Source organism: Ziziphus jujuba, chromosome 4, assembly GCF_031755915.1.
Source record: "Ziziphus jujuba cultivar Dongzao chromosome 4, ASM3175591v1".
In the NCBI taxonomy this organism is placed as follows: Eukaryota; Viridiplantae; Streptophyta; class Magnoliopsida; order Rosales; family Rhamnaceae; genus Ziziphus; species Ziziphus jujuba.
This window is the reverse complement of record NC_083382.1, coordinates 25,226,855-25,248,298: the sequence shown is the minus strand read 5'-3', so window position 1 is coordinate 25,248,298 and position 21,444 is coordinate 25,226,855. Positions and strand designations below refer to the sequence as shown.

General features: G+C 34.1%; 1 pseudogene; it reads right to left on the bottom strand.

The window, feature by feature from the left end:
• Positions 1 to 3,954: 3,954 nt before the first annotated feature.
• LOC107435742 (cysteine-rich receptor-like protein kinase 7) overlaps positions 3,955 to 21,444 on the bottom strand; it is a 56,531-nt pseudogene continuing 39,041 nt past the window's right edge.

The window sequence follows — 21,444 nt, the reverse complement described above, 5'->3', positions numbered from 1 at the left end:
TTTGCTTACCACCATGTCAAATGACACCTGTAGAATTAAAGGAGTTAAAGGCTCAGTTGCAAGAACTGGTAGTTAGGCCTAGTGTATCACCTTGAGGAGAACTAATCCTATTTGTAAAGAAGAAATATGGTAATCTTAGATTGTGTATTGACTACATGCAATTTAACAAAGTTGCTGTTCTGTACCATTATCCATTGCCAAGGATCCAATGACCTATTTGACCAACTCCAGGGTATAAAGGTGTTTTCAAATATTGACTTAAGGTCTAGATACCACCAGTTAGGATCAAGGAATCTGATATTCCAATACTGCTTTTAGAACTCGGTATAGGCACTACGAGTTCCTAATGATATCGGTTGGACTTGTTAATGCTCAATTGGCTTTCATGGATTCAATAAGCTGTATATTTCATATGTACCTAGAATATATTGTCATTATGTTCATAGATGATATTTTGGTCTACTGAAAGAGCAGAAAAGATCATGAGAGACATTAAAGAAGTGTGTTATAGACCCTAAGGCAGCATCAACTGTATGCCAAGTTTAATAAGATCAAGTTTTGGCTAAACAAAGTGGATTTCCTTAGGCATATAGTATTAGCAAATGTTATTTATGTAAGTCCTAAGAAAGTAACATCCATGTTGATTAGGGAGGGCATTACAACAATGACCGAAGTGTGGAATTTCTTTTGCATAGCAGGATACTATTGCCATTTTGTCAAGGGATCTCTAAGATAATGAGGCCACTCCATCACTTAATCCGAAGGGGGCTAGGTTTGAATGGACGGATAGATGTGAACGAAGTTTCCAAGAACTAAAGAAAAAGGTTGACATCAACGCCTGTTTTAACCTTACCAGATGGGAATGAGGGTTTCAAATTCTCCTACGATGCATCCAATCAAGGTTTGGGATATGTTACGATGCAAAGCCAAAGCGTAATTGCTTATGCTTCATGACAATTAATGAAGCATGAGTTTAATTGCCTTACTCATGATTTGGAGCTTGCTACTCCGACCATAAAAGCCTTAAGTATATTTTCTACTTTTAGGGAATAAGATAGGAGGTAGAAGAGGTGGATGGAGGTATTAATGGATTATGATTGCATGATTAATTACCATCCAGTCAAGGCTAATGTGGTAGTTAATGCTTTAAGTAGGAAAGCTACTGCTATTTACAATCTTTCTGACTTCCTCTAATAGTTGAACTAATGAAGTTAGGAGTGGTTATGCATATGATCATTTTGGAGTACTCTTAGCAAGTTTTTAGATGCAACTAGTCTTAGTAGATCACATTCTAAAAGTTCAAACGGAAGACCCTAATTTGAGAATAATTAAAAGCTAGGTGGAAGAAGGGCTTAACCCAAATTTCTTGGACAGAAAGGATGGAGTCCTAGTGTACAGCGTAGGCTTTGTGTTCTTGACATATCAGAGCTTAAAAGGGAGATTTTGGAGGAGGAAAATAGTTTGATGTATGCGATGCATCTAAGGAGTAATAAAATGTATCAGACATTGGTAATGGATTGGCATGAAAAAAAAAGTCACAGAATTCATACCAAAGTGCCTGATATATCAACAAGAAAAGGTGAAGAGATAGAAGTCTTCAAGACAACTTCAACCTTTACCTATCCCCATACGGAAGTGGGAGCACCTCACTAAGTATGATGGTATATGGGTTCTTTCTAGAAAATTTGGCTACGTTATTTGTGAACTGTATAGTGAGTCTGCATGTGGTATCAGTGAGCATCACATCCAATCGAGATCAGTGTTTCACTTCAAGGTTGCGGTGGAATTTTGTAAAGGCAAAGCTAAATTTTAGCACCTATTTCCACCCACAGTCTAATGCACAATCAGAGCAGACAATCTAGACCTTGGAGGACATGCTAAAATCCTACATCATGCAAGTCAAAGGAGGTGGGATGAGGAACTACTGTTGGTGGAATATCTCTACAACAACAATTATCAAGTGAGAATTAAGAAGCATTGTATGAGAAGCAATGCAAGACCCCACTGATATTATTGGTTAATCAAACACCAATAACAATTATCAGCACAATTGTTGTACCTCCATTGGTGGTGGAGTTTCAAAATGGAGGAGAAAGTGCTAATCCGGGTGGTGGAGCTGACATAAGGAAAACATATGATTCATAACGAAGGAAGAAACTCATAGAATATATCTGACACCCTAGTTTTTCATCATAGGACTGAGGTATATAACTGATAACATCTTCTAAGCAAGTTAAGCATTTGTTTTTCGTCAATTCTCTGGTACACTGTATGATAGCATATATGTTGTCTGAATCTTTGTAAGGGGCATTCCCACCTACAAATCTTGAAGGAGTAGAAGGCAGCTTGTGATGATAGATTTGTTAGCAAGTTAACCAGTTAACAATCCAAAAGAAATGGATCGTTTACATTGTTTGGATTAGGGAACGAGTATTTTAGAACATTGTTGAAAGTAGAGAAGAAATGCTAATTGGAATAGCATATCAAACAAAGAGTAAACCCTGTGGAAGCCTACTTTTGGTTTGAACATAGACCTCTGATCCTTTTAGCAGCTCTATTTGTTCAATATTAACATTCTTTTGCAGAGGCATAGCCTACGCATTGTACAGGCCATAATCAATATCAAGGTTCTAACCCGCACTGATGTTGTGAAATCCACCATTTAGAGAAGCATATCCAGCAAACAAGTGAGGGTAAGGTTTAAGTTCTTCTCATATACACTTCTAGAAGGGAAAAGGATGAATTACAGCAGTAATAGTTAAGTTCTAAATCTTGAGCTAAAGAAAGATAGTAAAATTCATGAATACATGGAAGTAAAAGCAAAGGGAGAGCATATAATGAATGAGATTGCATTTTTACAAGCTCTAAAAAGACTGGGAGCGAAATATACCAAAAAAAAAAAAAAAAAAAAAAAAACAAGGAGAAGAACAAGTGGAAACCGAGCCTTCCCTACAATTACTGAAGCAAAAGAAAAAACACCCAGTTGACTCTTTTATTTATTTCTTTTTTATGAATTTTTTTTTTTTTTTTTAAGTAAGTTCATCAGCCAGGGTTGCTTTTCTATGGCAGATAGTTAATTATGCAGTTACATGTACAAGCTGGAGTTGATTTTTGACAAAGAAAGCCGGGCAAGAAGGCAAGATTCTATGAGAATAATATATAATCATATAAGTGCTGACGTTCTATTTGACAGTACTTCAAATGAGACATGACCTTGGGAATGGCTTGGTACACATTACCTATCACATTGTGCCACGTATTCAATCAAATGCTCATCAAATGAGGTTAGCCAAATCATTGTGTACAGGATTCATAGTGGTCCTCTCTGTCAACCCTATTAGACTTGCTCAGAGGCCATTTCAAAATGAGTTTAGTATTTGTCACCAAAGGGCTTCATACAACAGATTTATTAGAACTCCCATGTATATATGGATTTATATTATATGTATATTTTTTGAAGCAGTAGTATAACAAAATATTTATTGACCGACTTTTTAAATATATATATTTTTAGCTGATGATTAATTTGGTTGTTGAGCTTTTGAAAGAACAGGAACACTTTAGAAAGATAATAAAAAATTTTCTTTCTCGTTTGTTTTTAAAGGTGCCGTGTGGATCAAGTCTCTTCCATTGAGGAAAAAAAAAAAAAAAAAAAGGTGGGTAAAAAATGTTTCGAATTGTGAATTATGTGTGTTCGATTTGCTCCCAATTAATAACGTGAAGTTCATCTTTTGTTCTTGTGTTTCATTCCATATGCCACAGCGAATATTCTGTTACGAGAAGGATTATTTTTGCTACATATTGAATATATATTTTTTTTAATCCATCATTCATTGTTTTAATAAGGATGAAACCATCAAAATCTGTATTTCTTCTTGATCAAGTCTGGGAAAATGACTTGAGTCACTCACTCAAGAGCATCTACCAAGAGGAAAAGAAGAATCCATAGACATTTAAATCCTCAGTTTCCGATTATTCAGTCTTGCTGTTACTCTGCTGAATTCTTGAATGCCTCTAAAATCTAGCTAGTTTAAAGTATATATCAATATATATATATATATATATATTCATCAGCTGGTGAAATTGCTACTACAAATCATTTTGTCAACTTGTGAGGATAAGGAATTTCAGCAAAATATGCTGGCCTTGAAGGAACTAGGGTAGACGTAGAGGAACTGCTAAGCATTGCAGAAACCTCAGACATTTTGGGTCTATCAGCTGCAGCTTCTTGAACGCAGAGTAACCCAATGGAGATGCAGTTTAAAGCTTCATGTCTAGGCCATTTACCACCCATTGCTCGATCCACTAACTCCAAAGCTTTTCCATTGGACCAGTGTTGCCATGCCTGAGGCAAAGTAAATTGAAGCATACAAATATCAATTACCTTAAAAAGAAGATAAAGTCTTAGCATTTTTATATAGTGAACAATCAGAATCATTGTACTCACAAGACTTTGAAGATTTGATAAATTGCGAAAACTTGAGCTCTTTTGACCTGTAATAATTTCCAGAACTAAAATACCAAAGCTATAAACATCTGATTTAGTTGAAAAGTTTCCATTCTTAGAGTATTCTGGTGCCATGTACCCACTGCATCCACAGTCAAAAACAAGAGAAAATTACAAGTCTTTACCATAGAAAATGAAGTATAACAAGCAAGTATGCTTTCTACTTACAAAGTACCACAAGTCCGATTTGTATTGCCTTGACTCTGGCTTCCACAGAATAGCTTTGCTTGACCGAAGTCTGAAATTTTGGGAGTCATGTCTGCATCTAGCAGAATATTGCTGGCTTTCAAATCTCGATGAACAATCCTAACCTGAGAATCTTCATGTAGGTAAAGTAGCCCTCGAGCAATACCCAGAATGATTTTATATCGTGTTTCCCATTCCAAAGAAGAATGTTTTCCTCCATCTACATCATTTAAGTTTCAGGTATACATTAGTTAGAACAAAAATACAAGTGCAGTAAAGCCAAACTTCTTTCTGAAGCTGTTAAATTTCATACAAAAGAAAGAGAAGTTGACATTCCATAACAGTAAAACGAAAACTAGCAAACCTTGACTTTTTTTCCTTTCTATTTCCTCTGAGAAGGAGCAAAAGATAATTATAAAAAAGAAAAAAAAAATGTAGAAAACTTGAACCTACCTAACCTAAATATTTACTACGATAGAAGAAGAAATTGCTAAGTGAACCTACTTATGATAATAACAACTTTCTCAATATGGAGAAAAATATCTTTGTGCCAACATTTAGAATAATTCCTTGAAAGAACAGAGAATTCTGGGAGAGAAATTTGGTGGCAATATTTCTTTCATAAAAAGAATAAAATAAAAAAGGAATATGTAGCTAATAGAAAAGAGATCAAATCATAATAATAATAATAATAATAAGGTATTTAATCCATACCAAATAAAATTTTGTCTAAGCCACCATTAGGAAGATATTCATAGACAAGTAGCTTTTCTCCATCTTCTAAACAAAATCCCAACAATCTTACCAGATTCCGGTGCAGCAACTTAGAAACAACCATTACCTCTGCTTTTAGTTCATCTAAACCTTGAACTGATTGACTTGATAGTTTTTTGACTGCTATTTCTTGTCCGTTATCCAGTTTACCCTTGCATACGGACAGTGTCATTTTAGACCATTAACAAAAATATTATACAGTGTACATTGATTATAATCAACTAAGTACCTTATAGACCGCACCAAAACCTCCTTCTCCTAGTTTTTGTGCATTGGAGAAATTTTCTGTTGCAACTTTTAGTGTTCTCAGTCCAATGAGAAATGACTCCACCCCATCTTCATCAAAACCACCAGTGTAACAAAGAAACAAGCATATATATATTACTAAATTTAGACAATCTGGACACCTATTAGGGTAGGTAATAGATAAAAAGAAAATGATAACATGAAAACAGACAGTAAACCAATTTTCACAGGACCTCTATTTGCTGCTGTTGCAGGGGAAAAGGAAAATGAAGTTCTGAAATCTTAAAAATCAAGTAAATGATAAGATATGAAATTGAATTACCAGCTCTTTTTCTCTTGGCGTTTCTCCTTGTTAAGTAAGTGCAGATTATTAGTATCACTAAGAAGCTCACAACTACCGGGATAACCACAGTAACAGCTTTTGTAGGATTCCTTTTATCTGCATAAACATCAATAGATTACAACAGCTGCAGTTTGTATTTCCTTAAAGAGGTGTAATTTGGCATATGCAAAAGTAAAAATAAAGTTTGTAAATAGACATGAATAGATATGTTCATTTCCTTGATACCATGGAAAACCAAATTAAGAGGATGGGAGGTTTATCTTGTAGAATCTACATATTCACTGATTATGATCTTCGGTTTCTATCTTGGCATAAAGATGGAACATGAAATATCAAGGACCATTTTGTTAGATAAATAGAAAACCTAACACCTCGCATTGCTAGTTGAATCTATTGGACACAATTACATCTTTAGTTAAGGAATATAAAAATAGCAATTGATCAAAAAGACACTAAATTTACCAGCAAGCATGGTTAAAATAACACCAAACAACCAAAATTTTAGACCAATGATAGATTATCCAATTTGATATTATTGGTTAAAGAGACACCAAAAATACTAGCATGGTTGATTGCATTAGAAATATATACCTTGGGAGGTGGTACAGTTTCGGTCAAGGACTGGAGAAGGAGAAGTTAAATCAGATGGTGGCGGAGCTGACAGAAGGAAAAAATATGATTCATATCGAAGGGTGCAACTCAGAGAACATATCCGACACCCTATTTTTCCATAACAGTATTCAGATATGTGACCGATAACATCATGAAGACAACTTAAGCAGCTGTCTTCTGCTAAGTCTCTCGTACACTGTACCATTGCATATAAGTTGTCAGAATCTTTGTAATTGGTACTCCCAACAGCAAATCTGGAAGGAGCGGATGCAGCATTTGATGAAAGCTCTTGTAGCAAGCTTCCCAACTGGCGATTCCAAAGAACAGGATCAGTTACATTGTTCGGATTGGCCAATGAGTATCTTCGATTGCTATTGGAAGTAGAGAAGAAACGCTGGCTCGAATAGCGTATTAAGCAGTTTTTATAGCCCATGGAGGCCTCCTTCTGGTTGGGACAGAAACCCCTGATGCTTTTAGAAGCTTTATTCACACAATTTTGACAGTCGGTATCAGAGACATTGCTTATGCATTGTGCAAGACCATAAACGGTGTTGAGGCTATTTCCCACACTAACGTTGTAAAAGCCATTTAGATAAGCATTTGCAGCAAGCAAAGTCAGAGTGAGGTTTAAGTTCTTCTCATAGACACTTCCAGAAGTGTAAAGAGCAGAATTACAGTAGTTATAGAGAAGCGAATCTTGGGCTTCAGTGAATTCAACAATATATGAAAATAATAAAAGTAAAATGAGAGCATATAATGGAAGAGATTGCATTTTATAAGCTATGAAAAGACCAGAAGCAGAATAGGCAGAAAAGGGAAAAGAAGAAAAAGTGATTATGAATAAATTTCAGCCTTTTCCCTTCAACTTCTTAAGCAAAGAATCCTGTTGACTTTTTTGTTTTTGGTTCCAACAGTTGATGATTCATCATATAAAATAATTTTAAATAAAAAAATGATAACAGAACATGCATTATTTAGATAGACTGAAATTTGATCAAATAATTAGCCTACCAAGATGATGCAAATTTTTAAATCATCTTGCTTGCAGAACAGTCAATAAATTTTAGGAAGGAAATTTTAAAATTATTATATCTCCTTCTGAGAAACATCGTCTTCAAAACCATTAATGCAACACCACTGTCTACGCATCCCAACGAATCTTAGGGACACATAATTTAAGAAAATAAATAGAAGTATTAATTTAAAGTTACTTATAAAGAAAGAAACAACCTAATTTATATAATCAAATTAAATAGAAAGTCTTGCAGGACTTGGTCACAACTTTTCTAGTCAAAATATTTTTGGCTGCTAGAATTGTGAGCCTACTAGAAGTATGTAAGCCAATAGAACAAAAGACAGATAGAAAATGCAATTTGATGGAGAACAGCTGATCAATTTTAAAAGAATATTATATAACATTGTTTTTTTTTATTTTTTTTATTTTTTTTTTTGGGTCAAACTTATACGACACGGTTTTGATGGTCAATATAGTAGAATGGAAGAGTTCCCTAAAAAAAATATTCAATTTTTTAACCATAAGCAGCATACCTGCCTCTCAACTAGATTCTGACAGCTGCTGCAACAACAAAATGGCAAGTTTAACAATCTTTGGCTGAAATCCATAGCACAGAGTGCAAGCAAGCTCATTTATGTGGGTTCTGATTTTCTGACCATGACCTTCCCAAATAAAACCTGAACCCCTCGAGTAAAGTTCACAGAAAAAATATCCCATTAGCTCTTTGTGCGTTTGTTTTTGGAGTTTGTTGCTGAACTAGTAAAGATGTTCTTTGATCTACTTGTAGTCCGTCTGAATTTGAAAATTACCAATGTTATGAAAATCACCTGCGGTTATTTTATAACTTTTATGTTGGAATTTTTTGTTTCATAAAGATTTGTTATTTTGCTTTTCAAAATAAATTTATTCCAAAAAGATTTAATTTATAGCCAATCCAGACTGAAAGGTCATGAGTTCAAAATATCAAGTAGATGGAAATTATTGCAAACAGTCAATAATCATCAACCATCATCATGAGTTCAAAATCGTAGTTAATTAACCATCATCAACCAAACCGGGTAGAATACTTTATGAAATGAGCGGAGTAACAGAGATTATAGCCAAAATAACTCTAATCAAACATTTAAAATAAGCAAATTCCACATAATATGTCCGGGAAAAAAAAAAAAAGAATCTCCTTAAAGTCAACGACAAAAACCAAGCAAAAAAAGTCAATGATAAAGCAAAGTCAAGTCAATGACAAGAAAACAAATCTTGTTGAGTGCATAACAAAAAAGTAAAATACAAAAAACCTTTTATAAGGTGATATGTTATGTTATAATTCAGAACAACCTTAAATTAAACTGAACCACATCATCCCAATATATTATCCCTTCTATTAGACTATTACACGCTCATATTTATTTATCTATTGATCCACATTCAAAGCTCTTATTCACAGCTCTTGTTTGTATTTGCGTTAGCCTTTAAGTAGGTTCAAAGCCATTAATTTAGCTAAGCTAACTAAAATATCTACAAAAAGTTATCTGTGAACAAATACCGACAACTTGATCTTTAAAATGAAGGGAGATTGCCAGGAAAGCAAGCAACCAAATTTGGACATTTCAATCTCTGGGATTTAATTCAGTAATTGTGACCTGATTAAGAGATTGATGTGATTCTTCAGTAGTAAACTTATCTAATTGAAAATCTGGTACCACAAATGAATCATCACTCTCCTCAGAAACATAAAAAGCTGGCCTTGATGGCATGGAGGAAGATGTAGCATAACCATTAAGCATCAAAACCACCTCTGACATTTTTGGTCTATCAGCAGCAGCTTTCTTGAACACATAGCAAACCCATTTGGATGCACTCCAAAGCTTCACGTCTAGGCCACTCATCCCCCATTTTTGAGTCCATTAGCTCCATCACTGTTCCTTTTCTCCAATGTTCCCATGCCTGTTATAAATTTATTCATCTAAATAAATTTAATCATTTATGAGCTACTAATCATGGTAAGGATTTGCTCGCTTCCATGGCTTTGAAGATTTGTTAAGTTTTGAAAACTAGAGTTCCTTCGACCTGTAATGATTTCCAAAACCAATATACCAAAACTATAGACATCGGATTTTGTCGAGAACATACAATTCATAACATGAGAACATACAATTCATAACATACTCTGATGCCATATATCCATTGCATATCAATTTAGAAAAATTTAAGTCCTCTGTAATGGGAATAGAAATATTTGAAGCATGCATATAGAAGAAATTCTTAATCACTTACAAAGTACCAGAAATCCTATTTGTATTGCCATGAGTCCAGCTTTCGCCAAATAGTTTTGCTAGACCAAAATCTGAGATTTTGGGATTCAGGCTTTCAAATCACGGTGAATAATCTTGAGTTGAGATTCTTCATGCAGATAAAGTAGCCCTCGAGCAATACCCATAATGATTTGATATCGTTGTTTCCAATCCAAAAGATTGTGTTTCCCTTCAACTAAATCATTGGGTTTTCAAACATACAAGTTATATGCAAATAAAGAATGTTTGATGAGACAAACAGATTTAGAATATATTATACACATGTAAATATGAGTTGTAATTTGGAAGGGGCAGTCGGTTATTCAAGGAAAAAGAATCTTATAAAGGAGAAAATATAAGAGAAAGAATGGAAATTTTGTGAAGATAGGAAAAATAATTTTGTATGGCTTTATAGGAAATGATGTGCCTACAGTCATGGGGCCTTAATTCAATTCAATTTTGACATCATTTCATTGACTCACTATGACAGAATGGCTAAAACAAGATGACTATAAATTTGAGTAGCAAGTTTCTAAATTCTGAAATTATAGAGAGCAAAGTAAATACGGCAAGAATGTTTAGGAAATGATGTGCCTATAGTCATGGGACATTGTTAAATGAAGCACCACATTACAACAAATTGTTGATGCAGGCTCTATCTACAGTTTTTATCCCTTTGAAGGAACTTTACGTATTCGTCGAAGATAAAGTTTCCCTAGACTACTGCTACTATAAAAGAAATGTTCACTGAGAACCTAATTCATATTCCAGTTCATGGTATTGATTCATTACTGTAGAATGGAAGTAATATGAGGCATGTCCGATAAGCTAGAGCAAAGTGACAATGAATGAAGCAAATAATCCATATACCAAATACAATTTTGTCTAAGCTCCCATTAGGTAGGTATTCATAGACAAGTAGCTTCTCATTCTCTTCTAAGCAGAAGCCCAGTAGCATTACAAGATTCTTATGGAGCAATTTAGCAACCACCATTACTTTGGTTTTTAGTTCTTCTACACCTTGAACTGAGTAACTTGACAACCTTCTCACTGATATTTCTCTCCCATCATGCAGTTTACCCTTCACCACAAATAGTACTTACATGTTAGATGAAACAAGAACAGAGATTATAGCATTATCAATAAAAACTAACAAAGTACCTTGTAAATTGGACCAAAATCTCCACCTCCTAGTTTGTACTTGTTCGAGAAATTTTTGCTTGCAGCTTGAATAATTCTTAATCTAATCAAAAATGAATTTATGCTACTGTTATTATCTTCATCAAAATAACCATCTTCATGAACAATAAGAGAGAAATATTAGTTGAGATAGACTTGAAAATCACCTTTTTTGTGCACTACACAGCATTACTTGTATGGCAAAGTAGCAGCTTGTAAAATGACAAATATTCCTCGTATGTTCTATAATCTCTTTTTACATCTAAGATAAAAATCGAAATTGACTTCATAATGGCAAATATAATGTAGTTACCAGCTCTCTTCTTCTTAGCATTTCGCCTTGCAAAGCAAGTCCAAAATATGGCGATCACTAGCAGTGCTGCAAATACCGGAATCAAGATAACGACCATTGTTTTTGTACTTTTCCTTTTCCCTGCATATAAACATCCAATGGATGCATTATAAATTAGACAACATTTAAGATTAATAAATTAGACGTTCATTATCAGGATTGGTTGCATTAGTACCTCGGGTTGTGCTAGAATTCCACTTGAGCAATGAAGTGGGCGAAGGTGCTATCTGAGGTTGTAAGAGTTGTACTAATGACAGAAAGAATGGATAAATTTCATACTGGAGATAGCAATTCATAGAATAAAACCTGTTGTGAAATTAAAACAAAAACAATAGTAATAAAATAAAACAAAGCATACACAGATTTATGTGGAAAACCCTTGACAGGAAAAAACCACGGACAAAGAGAGGCAAAGCTTTCTATTGATTGTTGAAACAGCTAGGAATTTGACACGGCCAATGGGAGAAAGGTTAAGACAAGGGAAATGCAACACCCTGCGGATTCTCCATCTTGAGGGTGTTAGGGGTCTTCGATGCTTATCTTTAAGAGAAATTCACTTTGAAGGTAGTGTTGCTATGGACAATAAATGATTTCCCAGCTTATGGTAACTTGTCCGGTCATGCAGTGAAGGGATATTATGCTTGTCCAATTTACAGTGAAAATACTTTTGCTACAAGGCTAAAGAATGGGAAAAAATGAGTTTTATCGGGCATAGAAGATTTCTTCCTCCAAATCATTGCTACATATGACAAAAGAAGGCTTTCAATGGATTTCAAGAATTTGACTGGTGAAGAAATCTTAGCTAAGCTTAATGCTATGAGTTTTGATAACTCAAACAAGAGGAGAAGGACTGTTCATTCTGAAGAATGTTGGAAGAAGAAGTCCATTTTTTTTGAACTGGAATATTGAAAATTTCTCCATGTGTGACATAATTTAGATGTCATGCATATTGAGAAAAATGTTTGTGAGAGGATATATGGTAAATTGCTAAATATTCATGGTAAGATGAAGGACGGAGTTAATGCTCGATTAGATTTATAAGAAATGGGTTTGCGAAAAGACTTGGCCCCTAAGCTGCAAGGAAATTGAACTTTTCTACCACCGGCCTGCTATACATTATCAAAGCATGAGAATAAATTGTTTTGTAAGTGTTTAGTGGACTGAAAGGTTCTAGATGGTTATTCTTCAAACTTTAGGAATCTTATTTCAATGGAGGACTTAAAGATGGTAGGATTAAAATCTCATGATTGTCATATATTGATGCAACAACTCTTGCGTCATGCAATTCATGATTGTTTATCATTGTTGCTGAATTGGACAAAATTCAAAATGATCTTGTTACAACTTTGTGCCTTCTAGAGAAATTATTTCAACCATCATTTTTTGATGTAATGGTTCATCTAACTGTACATTTGGTTCAAGAGGTCAGATTGTGTGGACTAATACATTTCAGGTGCATGTACCCATTTAAGAGGTACATGAAAGTATTGACAAGTTATGTTCAAAATAAAAATTGGCCAGAAGGTTGTATTGTTGAGAGTTACATATACGAAGAAGTGATTGAGTTTTGTAGTGAATTTTAGAGAGGGTTAGATGCAGTTGGAAACCCCGTTGGTAGATGTCAAAAGTTATATGATAAAGATGATGTTGGTGCCCTCATTAAAGGTGGAAAAAATCAATCAATTGATCAATAACTTTGGGAGCAAGTCTATAGATGCGTACTTTCGAATACCCCAGAAGTGGAACCGTATGTCAGGTGCGTATATGCATGTTAATGTATAAATTAGTTGATATTTTTAATATATATATATATCAACACGTATAATTTAGTTGATATTTTGGATATTTTTATTAATTACAAAACTTTTATTTGTTTTAGTATTCATTTTGAAGTCTTGAAGTCAAGAAAAAAAAAATGGAGGAAAAAAGGCAAAATGGTTTCAAGACAAACACAAACGTACATTTATGTACTGGATACATGATAAGGTAGGGGAAAGTTAAATATTCAATATATAATATCATTGTTTTAGCTTTAATTTTTCATATTTTTTTCAATTAACTAGATTGTATAGGAGCGAAGTCAACCTAATCACACAGTATCTGAAACATTAAGATGGATAGCCCATGGTTCGCAATGGGTGGTAACGAAACATGAAGGATATGTCATTAGAGGGGTTCGATCAAGCACTTTAGATATGGATAATAAACGGGTCACCCAGAATAGTAGTGACAAAGTTATTGCCAAAAGTGAGCATTTTGCTAGTGCTAAGGATAATAACCCAATTTTAGCTGAGACGACATATTATGGGATCATAAGAGAGATTTGGGATGTCGATTACACTATGTTTCGAATTTCAATGTTCAATTGTGATTGGGTTGATAGCAGTGGTATGAAAGTTGATGAAATGGGGTATATATGTGTTAACTTTAGTAAAATTGGATATAAATCTGACCCATTCATCATGGCTTCACAAGTTCAATAAATATTTTATGTTGAAGATCAACTTGATTTGAGATTGTCTATTGTTATAACTCCACCACGACATTGTACTTTTGTTGAAGAAGATGTTCTTGGCGATACTACAATGGCTCACAATCCATTTGCCATACAATTGCCAAGTGTTGATGAAAATGATAATGAGGATGAATGTGAGAGTGGCTATGTTCGTAATGACTATGAGGGGATATGGATAGAAAAATCTTCTAAATAAATTGGTACGTATATTTATTAACTTATGTTTTAAGTAATATTTATTTATTCATTAAGTTATTTTTTCTTATGTGTTTTCCCCTTTTAATTAGGAGAAATGTGTCACGCCAACAAGAGGACGTGAGTATGCATTCATGGAAGTTTAATTCAAATTGAATTTGCTTTGCATATACTATAGTTCACAAATTATGTAAAAATATGTCAATGAGATGATATTTAATTATATTGATAATTATTTTGTTATGAACAAATATTTATTTAAAATTTTTGTATTCTAATTATTTTAGACGAAGCTAGTTTTAGTTTTTTTGTATTTTAATTATTTTTATATTTTTACTATTTTAATCAATTTTTACAAATTTAAAAAAAAATTAAAAATATATATATATAAATGGCGACCCATTAAAAAAATACAACGTTGCCTAAAATATATGGCAACATATAATTAGATAATTTTAGCGACTCATAAATTTCGCAACTCTTCACAAAAAGTCACTGATAGAATTTTTGGCAATTATAGCGACATACATATATAACGACTCTTCACGAAATTGTTGCTAATAGATTTTTATCGACTTTTTCATATAGCGTCGCTAAATGTATGAGTCGCTTTAAGTTGATTGGTGAATGTGTCGCTAAATGAAACCATGCATCGCTAAAAATAAAAAACATATGCGACTCTTATAATGAGTCACCAAAAGATAGATGCGTCGCTAAATAGGCGACCTTACTAAAACGCCGCTAAAACAACTTTGAGTCACAAAAAAGACGACATACAAAATGAGTTGCTAAAACTACTATGCATCGCTAACAAGATGACATACATAATGCGTCACTAAAACAACTATGCGTTGCTAAATAAGTGACACTAATAATGAGTCGCTAAACGAACAGTACGTCGCTAAATAGGCGACACATGAAAGCGTCGCTAAAATGTAGATGAGTCACTATTCAACAGTAATTTTTAGCGACGTAAATATTTAGCGATGCTTTACAAAATAGTCACTAAAATATTTAGAGTGACGTTCTATTTCAGCGTCACTATATTTTGCATCACTATAAGTTAATTGTTACATGCGTCGCTAAAAAGTATGAATAGGCGACTGTTTAACTGCGTTGCATGTTGTCTTACGTATTTAGCGACAGAACATGAGGCGACTCTGTTGAATGTGTCACTGTTTATTTTGTGCGACACAGTAGTTGCGTCATTTATCAACGCGATTCTAGTAGTGATATCCTGAGGAGACAAAAGAACTTAAACGCCAGGTAAGTGAGTTGTTTGAAAAGGTTACATTAGAGAAAGCATGAGTTCATGTGCTATTCCTATGTTGTTATTACCTAAGAAAGATGGTTCATGGCTTATGTGTGTAAATTGTAGGGCAATTAACAACATAATTATTAAGCATAGGCATTCTATTCCTAGATTAGATGATATGCTTGATGAACTATATGGTGCATGCATGTTTTAAAAAATTGACCTTAGGAGTGGGTATTATCAAATAAGAATGAAAGAGGGAGATGAGTGGAAAACCGCATTTAAGACAAAGTATAGTTTGTATGAGTAGTTCGTAATGCCTTTTGGGTTAACTAATGCACCTAACATTTGCATGAGATTAACGAACCATGTTATGCATCCATTCATTGGAAAATTTATCGTTGTTTATTTTGATGATATTCTTGTATATAGTAGGAACTTAGATGACCATGTAGGACACCTTAGGTTAGTTTAAGTATTTAGGAAAGAAAGATTATATGTTAATATTAAAAAAATGTGATTTTTACCAAGATGAGCTTGCATTTCTAGGATTTTTTCTGAGTGTTATAGGAATTAAAGTTGACCAATCCAAGGTTAAAGCAATCCAAGAGTGGCCATAACCTACTACTATCACCCAGGTAAGAAGTTTTCATGGTTTGGCTAACTTTTACAGGAGATTTGTCAAGGATTTAAGTACTATTATAGCACCATTGACCGAAATTGTCAAGAAAAATGTTGGATTCCAATGGAAAGAAGCACAAAAGAAGTCTTTTAACTTGTTAAAAGAAAAATTAACTAATGCTCTTTTATTGGTTTTACCTAATTTTTCTAAGACCTTTGAAATTGAAAGAGATGATTTAGGTATAGGTATTGGAGCTGTGTTAATGCAAAAAATAAGACTTATAACATACTTTAGTGAGAAGTTAAATAGGGCGGTATTGAAGTATCCAACCTATGACAAAGAGATGTATGCCTTAGTTCGAACTTTGGAGACGTGGCAACATTACTTGATGCCGAAGAAATTTGTGATTCATACGGATTATGAATCTTTAAAGCATATCAAAGGCCAAGGCAAGGTTAACTGATAGCATGGAAGGTGGATTGAATTCATCAAGATTTTTCCTTATGTCATCCGTTACAAGAAAGACAAAGAAAATGTAGTAGCCGATGCTTTATCCCGAAGGTATGTGTTGTTTTCAAACATAGATGCTAGATTGCTTGGTTTTGAACAATTAAAGAAAATTTATTAACATGATAATGACTTTGGTAAGATATATAGAAATTTTCCTAAACATGGATATAGTATATTCTATATATTTGAGGGGTATTCGTTTTGGAAAAGTGATCCACACTGCACCCTTAAAAACAAACAACAAAGAAAACTTTTATTATCTTTCTAAAGTGTTCCTATTCTTTTGAAAGCTCAACAACCAAATTAACCATAAGTTAAAAATATATATATTTAAAAAGTTGGTCAATAAATAATTTGTTAAACTACTGTTTCAAAAAAAATTATAATATGAATCCATATATACATGGGAGTTCCAATAAATCCGTTTTATGAATCCCGTTGGTGAAAAATACTAAACTCGTTTTGAAATGGCCTATGAACAAGTCTAATAGGGTTGACAGAGAGAACGACCATGAATCTTGTACATAAGGATTTGGCTAACCTCATTTGACAAGCAATTGATTGAATAAGTGGCTCGATGTGATTAGTAATGTGTACAAAGCTATTTCCGAAGTCATGTCTCATTTCAAAAACTATCAAATAGAACGTTAGCACTTATATGATTATATATTATTCCCATAGAGCCTCGCCTTCTTGGCCGACCTTCTTTGTCAAAAATCAACTCCAGCTTGCTCATGTAATTGCATAATTAATTATCTACCATAGCAAAACAACCATGGCTGATGAAATAACTAAAAGTAAATGAAAATAACAAAAATAAATACATAAAAAGAGTAAACTGGGTGTTTTTATTTGCTTCAGCGGTTGCAGGGAAGGCTCTAGTTTCACTTATTCTTTTTCCTTTTTTCTGCATATTATGCTTCTAGTCTTTGTAAAGCTTGTAAAAATGCAATCTTACTCATTATATGTTCTCCCTCTGCTCTTACTTCCATGTATTCATGAATTTTACTATCTTTCTTTAGCTTAAGATTTAGAACCTATATATTATTACTGTAATTCACCTCTTTTCCCTTCTAGAAGTGTATATGAGTAGAACTTAAACCTTATCCTCACTTGGTTTACTGGAAGTGCTTTTTTAAATGGTCTATTTCATAACATCAGTGTGGGTAAAAACCTTGATACTGATTATGGCCTTGTACAATGTACAAGCTAAGCCATTACCAAAGAATGTCAAGATTGCATAAATAGAGCTGTTAAAAGGATTAGTGGTCCACATTCAAACCAGAAGGAGGCTTTCCTAGGCTTTACTATTTTTTTGATACGTATTCCAATCGGTGTTCTTTCTCTACTTTCAACAGTGTTCTAAGATACTCATTCTGATCCAAACAATGGAAACAATCTAGTTCTTTTAAATCATTAACTGGATAACTTGCTGAAAAATCTATCATCACAAGTTACCTCTGCTCCTTCAAGATTTGTAGGTGGGAATGCTATTTACGAAGATTCAAACAACATAAATACTATCATGCAAAGACTTGATGGAAAACAACTACTTTACTTGCTCGAAAGATGTTATCATTTACATACCTCAGTCCTATGATGGAAAACTAGGAGTTAGATATATTCTATGAGTTGCTTCCTTCTTTATGAATCATATGCTTTCCTTATGTCGACTCCACCACCTGAATTAGCACTTTCTCCTCAATTTTGAAACTCCACCATAAATGGAGGTACAACAATCATGTTGATAATTTTTATTGGTGTTTTACTAACCAATAATATTAGGTAGCGTCCTGCACTATGTCTTATACAATGCCTGATACGGGGACATCTCAATGCTTGCCTGATAATTGTTGTTGTAGATAAATCCCACCAACAATAGTTGCTAATCATTACTTCTTTTGAATTGCATGATGCATCCATTAGTTTGTAAGTGGAAAAAGGTGTTAAAATTTAGCTTTGCTCTGAATGTATTTACCAAATTCCAACACAACCTTGAAGTGAAATGCAGATCTTGATAGAATGTGATGATCACTGGTACCCCATGCAGACTCACTATAAGGTTCACAAATAACTTAGCAAACTTTTCTAAAGAAAACCATTCTCGCACTGGTAGAAAATATGCAGATTTAATAAGTCGATCAATAATCACCATATACCATCATACCTTTTTGTTGTGGGATGGAGTTTAAACACAAAATCTATAGTGAGGTGCTTCCACTTTTATAAGGGGATAGGTAAAGGTCGAAGTAATCTTGAAGGTTTTTGTCTCTCCGCCTTTACTTGTTGACATATTAGGCACTTTGATACGAATTTTGTAACTTCTTTTATCATGCCAAACCACTGGGATTTCTTTACCAATGTCTGATACATTTTAATACCCCATGGATTCATCGTGTACATCAAACTATTTGCCTTCTCCAAAATCTTTCTGTTATGCTCTAATATGTCAGAAAGAAAAGCCTTCCCTTTTACATTAGGGCTCCATTCTTAAGGCTAGAGAAATTTGGGTTAAGCCCTTCTTACACCTTATTTTTTATTATTATCAACTTAACGACTTCCATTTGAACTTCCAAAATGCAATATACTAACTTTTATTGCATTTGAAAACTTGCTAGGACTACTCTAGGAGGATGCATATGTATCACTACTCCCAATTTCTTTAGTTCAACTATCAAAGGAAGTTGGATAGATTGAACATATCAGTAGCCGTCCTACCTAAAGCGTCAACTTCCATAATAGCCTTTCCTAGATGGTAATCAATCATGCAATTGTAATCCTTCAATAGCTCCATCCACCCCCTCTACCTCATATTTAATTTCCATTGAATAAAAATATACTTGAGGCTTTTATGGTCAGTGTAGGTTTGCCTTCAACTCATGCTTCTTCAATTTTTGTGAAGCATAAGTAATTATCTTTTTGTTATGCATGAGGACATAACACAAACCTTGATAAGACACATCACAATAGACTTTAAAACTCTCATTCCCATTTGGTACGGTTAAAAAAGGAGCTGATGTCAGACTGTTCTTTAATTCTTGGAAACTCCTGTCACACTTGTCCATCCATTCAAACTTAACTCCTTTATGGTTTAGGTAGTAGAATGGCCCTGCTATCTTAGAGAATACCTTAACAAAATAGTGACAATATTCTGCTAGGCTAAGGAAACTCCATACTTCACTCATTGAGGTTAGGCGCTCTCAATTTAACATGGCTCTTACTTTCTTAGGATCTACATAAATAACATCTGTTGATACCATATGCCCAAGTTAATAAACTCTGTTAAGCTAAAACTCTCATTCATTAAACTTGGCATACAGTTAATGTTGCCTTAGGGTTTGTAGCACCCTTCTTAAATGTCTCACATGATCTTCTCTCCTCTTTAAGTAGACCAAAATATCATCTATGAATATAATGACAAAATGGTCTAAGTACGGGTGAAATGTGCAGCTCATCAAATCCATGAATGCTGTTGGAGCATTAATAAGTTCGAAGATATCACTAAGAACTCATAGTGCCCATTTCTAGATCTAAAGACAGTATAGGGTATATCATATTCCTTGATCCTTAGCTGGTGGTATATAGACCTTAAGTCAATATTTGAAAACACCTTTGCACTTTGGAGTTGATCAAATAGGTCATCGATGCTTGGCAACAGATATTGGCTTGAAACATTAACTTTGTTAAGCTGCTTATAGTTAATACACAATCTCAAGGCACCATATTTCTTCTTTACAAATAAGAATGGTGTTCATCAAGGTGGGAAATAAGAAAAGTGACAGGGGTGAAATCAATAGCAAAGTCAGTTTCCCTCTTCAGTGGTAATCTTTGGAACTCTTTGAGGAATATGTCTAGAAAGGCTCTCACCATGAGATAGTCCTTTAACCTTATCCCATCCATTAGGGTATCAATCACATGAGTAAGATGCCCTTTGTAACCCTTTTTGAGCAAATGCCTAGTAGTAAGGGCAAAAATCAAACGATGAAGGTCTCTTGCACTCCTGGCAAAACACTACCTTTGGTAAGCCCTGATGCCTAAATGTCACTTTTTTTTTTTCTTATAACAATCCATAAAGGCATAATTTATAGCAAGCCAATCCATGCCTAGAATCACATCTAACCCAAAAAGATCCAAAATGATTCGATCTACTTTTATCATTTGGTCCTCAATACAGAAAATATAATCTTTGAACATTTGGATAGGCCACAGTGACTCTACTAGTCTTATAGACCATTGGTTGAGGCCTCTATCCTTTGCCTCTGTTAGTGCTGAGACTATTGTGTTAATCTGGATGAACCATCTGTAACTTGACTTACGTGTGAACTTTGACCCTGATAACCACTAGCCTGTTAAGTTTGCAAGCCCTATCCTAATATTCTGATACTGCCTTGTAGATATGGGTAATCTCTCTTCATATGGCCCAATAGCTCGCGTTGGAAGCATATACCATTTTATTTGCATGGCGCACCACGTGACTTGCCACAAATTCTACTAGCTTGTCTAGAGCAACCTTTAAGAATGAACCTTTAGTAAGGATTAATATTGCCACTTATTAAATGTTGAGTTGTCTGCAAAAAATGATGACCCTTTCACATCAAGCTATGTTAGAGGCTTGGTTTACCACAACTCCATCCTCCACTATCAAAGGAACCCAAACTATGACTCCTTTTAAGTGACCCTTGGCTATGGGCTCTTAAGAACGCAAACTCAAATGATCTGCACTTGATATGCGCATCAGGGTCTATCTTTCAACGTCAAGCATGGCATCTCGCATAGATTGGTAAGTTGGATGCACTGTCCTAAAAATATTTGAAGCTACATACTAATTCAAGCCATCTATAAATT